General features: G+C 52.1%; 1 non-coding gene across 1 annotated transcript; it reads left to right on the plus strand.

Moving 5' to 3' along the window:
- The first annotated feature begins 4,967 nt into the window (after nt 1-4,967).
- Nucleotides 4,968-5,040, plus strand: TRNAR-CCU (transfer RNA arginine (anticodon CCU)). The gene has a single exon. It is a non-coding gene; the product is annotated as a tRNA-Arg (tRNA).
- Nucleotides 5,041-5,363: the final 323 nt, after the last annotated feature.

Consider the following 5,363-nt stretch of genomic DNA (forward strand, 5'->3'; position numbering starts at 1 on the left):
GTCAGTGAAGCCCCGCCCCCTATCAGGGCTCAGCTTCTCTCCCAGCACAAAGCCCCTACACATACAGATACTACCAATACAAAACCAAACACACACAAACCTCTTCTCCTCCAACAGAACTCCCACTCCAACTCCCCTGTTTACAGCTCTGTTTGCTAGCTCCTGTGCCGCTGCAGCTGTCTGTGCCGCTACCTTTATAGGACCCCTAGTCAGGGAAGCCCCGCCCCCTAATCAGGGCTCACCTTCTCTCCCAGCACAAAGCCCCTACACATACAGATACTACCAATACAAAACCAAACACACACACACACACAAATACCTTCTCCTCCAACAGAACTCCCACTCAAACTCCCCTGTTTACAGCTCTGTTTGCTAGCTCCTGGGCCGCTGCCTGACTGGCTGCTACCTTTATAGGACCCCTAGTCAGGGAAGCCCCACCCCCTAATCAGGGATCAGCTTCTCTCCCAGCACAAAGCCCCTCCAAGCCTCCACACACACAGATACTACCAATACAAAACCAAACAAACAAACACCTTCTCCTCCAACAGAACTCCCACTCAAACTCCCCTGTTTACAGCTCTGTTTGCTAGCTCCTGTGTCGCTGCAGCTGTCTGTGCCGCTGCCTGACTGGCTGCTACCTTTATAGGACCCCTAGTCAGGGAAGCCCCGCCCCCTAATCAGGGCTCACCTTCTCTCCCAGCACAAAGCCCCTACACATACAGATACTACCAATACAAAACAAAACACACACAAATACCTTCTCCTCCAACAGAACTCCCCTGTTTACAGCTCTCTTTGCTAGCTCCTGTGCCGCTGCAGCTGTCTGTGATGCTACCTTTATAGGACCACTAGTCAGTGAAGCCCCGCCCCCTAATCAGGGCTCTGCTTCTCTCCCAGCACAAAGCCCCTCCAAGCCCCTACACATACAGATACTACCAATACAAAACCAAACACACACAAATACCTTCTCCTCCAACAGAACTCCCCTGTTTACAGCTCTCTTTGCTAGCTCCTGTGCCGCTGCAGCTGTCTGTGATGCTACCTTTATAGGACCCCTAGTCAGGGAAGCCCCGCCCCCTAATCAGGGCTCAGCTGCTCTCCCAGCACAAAGCCCCTACACATACAGATACTACCAATACAAAACCAAACACACACAAATACCTTCTCCTCCAACAGAACTCCCACTCAAACTCCCCTGTTTACAGCTCTGTTTGCTAGCTCCTGTGCCGCTGCCTGACTGGCTGCTACCTTTATAGGACCCCTAGTCAGGGAAGCCCCGCCCCCTAATCAGGGCTCAGCTTCTTTCCCAGCACAAAGCCCCTACACATACAGATACCACCAATACAAAACCAAACACACACAAATACCTTCTCCTCCAACAGAACTCCCACTAAAACTCTCCTGTTTCCAGCTCTGTTTGCTAGCTGCTGTGTCGCTGCAACTGTCTGTGCCGTTGCCTGACTGGCTGCTACCTTTATAGGACCGCTAGTCAGTGAAGCCCCGCCCCCTAATCAGGGCTCAGCTGCTCTCCAGCACAAAGCCCCTAAACATACAAATACTACCAATACAAAACCAAACACACACAAATACCTTCTCCTCCAACAGAACTCCCACTCAAACTCCCGTTTGCAGCTCTGTTTGCTAGCTCCCGTGCCGCTGCAGCTGTCTGTGCCGCTCCCTGACTGGCTGCTACCTTTATAGGACCCCTAGTCAGGGAAGCCCCGCCCCCTAATCAGTGCTCAGCTTCTCTCCCAACACAAAGCCCCTCCAAGCCTCTACACATACAGATACTACCAATACAAAACCAAACACACACAAATACCTTCTCCTCCAACAGAACTCCCACTCAAACTCCCCTGTTTACAGCTCCATTTGCTAGCTCCTGTACCACTGCAGCTATCTGTGCTGCTGCCTGACTGGCTGCTCCCTTTATAGGACCCCTAGTCAGTGAAGCCCCGCCCCCTAAGCAGGGCTCAGCTTCTCTCCCAGCACAAAGCCCCTCCAAGCCTCTACACATACAGATACTACCAATACAAAACCAAACACACACATACAAATACCTTCTCCTCCAACAGAACACCCACTCAAACTCCCCTGTTTACAGCTCTGTTTGCTAGCTCCTGTGCCACTGCCTGACTGGCTGCTACCTTTATAGGACCCCTAGTCAGGGAAGCCCCGCCCCCTAATCAGGGCTCAGCTTCTCTCCCAACACGAAGTCCCTACACATACAGATACTACCAATACAAAACCAAACACACACACACACAAATACCTTCTCCTCCAACAGAACTCCCACTGAAACTCCCCTGTTTACAGCTCTGTTTGCTACCTCCTGTGCCGCTGCCTGACTGGCTGCTACCTTTATAGGACCCCTAGTCAGGGAAGCCCCGCCCTCTAATTAGGGCTCAGCTTCTCTCCCAGCACAAAGCCCCTACACATACAGATACTACCATTACAAAACCAAACACACACAAATACCTTCTCCTCCAACAGAACTCCCCTGTTTACAGCTCTCTTTGCTAGCTCCTGTGCCGCTGCAGCTGTCTGTGCCGCTACCTTTATAGGACCACTAGTCAGTGAAGCCCCGCCCCCTAATCAGGGCTCAGCTTCTCTCCCAGCACAAAGCCCCTCCAAGCCCCTACACATACAGATACTACCAATACAAAACCAAACACACACATACAAATACCTTCTCCTCCAACAGAACTCCCACTCAAACTCCCCTGTTTACAGCTCTATTTGCTAGCTCCTGTGCCGCTGCAGCTCTCTGTGCCGCTACTTTTATAGGACCCCTAGTCAGGGAAGCCCCGCCCCCTAATCAGGGCTCAGCTTCTCTCCCAGCACAAAGCCCCTACAAGCCTCTACACATACACATACTACCAATACAAAACCAAACACACACAAACACCTTCTCCTCCAACAGAACTCCCACTCCAACTCCCCTGTTTACAGCTCTGTTTGCTAGCTCCCGTGCCACTGCAGCTGTCTGTGCTGCTTCCTGACTGGCTGCTACCTTTATAGGACCCCTAGTCAGTGAAGCCCCGCCCCCTAATCAGGGCTCAGCTTCTCTCCCAGCACAAAGCCCCTACACATACAGATACTACCAATACAAAACCAAACACACACAAATACCTTCTCCTTCAACAGAACTCCCACTCAAACTCCCCTGTTTACAGCTCTGTTTGCTAGCTCCTGTGCCGCTGCAGCTGTCTGTGCCGCTACCTTTATAAGACCCATAGTCAGTGAAGCCCCGCCCCCTAATCAGGGCTCAGCTTCTCTCCCAGCACAAAGCCCCTCCAAGCCTCTACACATACAGATACTACCAATACAAAACCAAACACACACAAACACCTTCTCCTCCAAGAGAACTCCCACTCAAACTCCCCCATTTACAGCTCTGTTTGCTAGGTCCTGTGCCGCTGCCTGACTGGCTTCTACCTTTATAGGACTCCTAGTCAGTGAAGCCCCGCCCCCTAATCAGGGCTCAGCTTCTCTCCCAGCACAAAGCCCCTACAAGCCTCTACAGCCTCTTGGGGAAATATCTCCTGTGCCACCGCCAAAAATACTCCTTGAGTGGGAACGGTCAGAGGCCTCACTGGCGGGCTGGCTTTGTTTTCCTACCACCTTGTGATGCTGGCCGCAGAGAGAATGCTGGTCTGTAGGTGGCCTTCAGTGAGGGTTCGGCATGCCAGAGAGCAGGGAGCAGGCTGTCTGTCTTTCTCTGTGGCTGTCTGCTGGCCACACATAGGCATGTTCCTCTTCTCCTCTTGCCCCACCCACGGTTGCTCTGTGCCTTTTAAGCCTTCCCTTGGAGCTGTCAGCACCAGCCGCCTCTGCTCTAGGTGCCCAGAGGAGGAGAGATGTGCTGGGCTCCAGCCTGGAACACTTCCTCCCTCCTGCCTAGCCCTGACTATGAAGCCTGTCCCTGGCACTCCTTTATTCAAGCGCCATGTGGGCAAGAGGAAGAGGTTGGCAACTGCAGGTAGAAGGACCAAACTTGTAAGCATCAGGTGAAGCATTGAGAAACACAATGTTCAGGTGTCTCTAGCCAGACTGTTAAGTTCCAGGGCCCCAACCTATTGTGGCCAGACCCTTGAACCAGCTGGACCAAAGACCTATCTCCAGTGGGCATCAGTTGCCCAGGAAGAGGGAAAAAATTCACTCTGATTCACCCAGAGACACGGAAACCAAGCACCCTAAACTCTAAAGCTTTGCAGCAAACCAACATAGACCCAGGAAGTCCCACTGGGATTCGAACTCAGATCGCAGGATTCAGAGTTTTGCATGCTGACCATTACACCATAGGACCTGCTAGCATTTCCATTTCTGGACCCCTGTGACTCTCAGCTGGCTGGCTAGCACTCTGCACTTATTGCTTCCCTCCGGCTGCTTCCTCTTGCAGGACTCTCTCTCCTCCATCAACTGTAGCCCTGCAGTACCGGATCTGCGGGTCCTGCCCTGAGTCCCTGCATCCCCCTGCTTTGTCTCCATTCCCTGCAGGCCACAAAAATGTCATGGGAGGCCGCCCCTCCCCTCACTCGGTGATCCTGCTCAAATCGTCCAGCTGCAGCCTCATCTCCTGGAACTCAGCCAGCTGTCACTTGATCCAATTGTACAGCAGCCCACAGCCTCCCCCTGGGTCTGCCCCACCTGGTTATTCCTTACAGGCTGACCTGACCCCCCCTTCCAAGCCCAGATTCGCCCACTAAGCAGCCTACTGGCACTCAGAGCCACAGACATGGAGGTGCTGGAGGAGGGAGGTGTGACTCTAGGGTGGGGTTCTTCTCTAAAGATGGCTGGCAGAAAGGTGGTGCTCAGCTCTGTCAGTGACCTGCCCCTTTGCCTCGCAGCCAGGGGATGCAGACAGTTATGTAAAGTTCATAAAGGGAGTATTTGGTTCCAAGTGAATGTGAGGAATGTGCAATTATGAGAGGGAATTTCCATCCCTCCTTCACTTATGCAGCAGGGCCCCAGTGGCCTAATGGATAAGGCATTGGCTTCCTAAGCCAGAGATTGTGGGTCCAAGTCCCATCTGGGGTGAAAAGCTGCTTTCTTCTTCTATATTGCAAGGAAACCTTGGTCTTATTTTCACCAAGGAAGCTGGGATATGTTGGAACACAAAGTACTGGATCTTGGGAACAATCCTCCACAAATGTCATCTTCCACTCGACAAACGCTTTCTAAACCCATCAGTAGCAAACAGTTAATACTAGTGTTTGTCTGAGAACAGAGTGAAGGGGAGTGTTTACTCCAACATGTCAATGAACAAAACAGATGGAAAGAGGAAGGCCGTTCTGAAAGAGAATGGATCTGTCTGGAGACAAAGCAGAGCCTGAGGATGAGCAATCGTGTGAAAAGAAGAG

Source organism: Lepidochelys kempii, unplaced genomic scaffold (genome assembly GCF_965140265.1).
Source record: "Lepidochelys kempii isolate rLepKem1 unplaced genomic scaffold, rLepKem1.hap2 scaffold_173, whole genome shotgun sequence".
Classification (NCBI taxonomy): Eukaryota; Metazoa; Chordata; order Testudines; family Cheloniidae; genus Lepidochelys; species Lepidochelys kempii.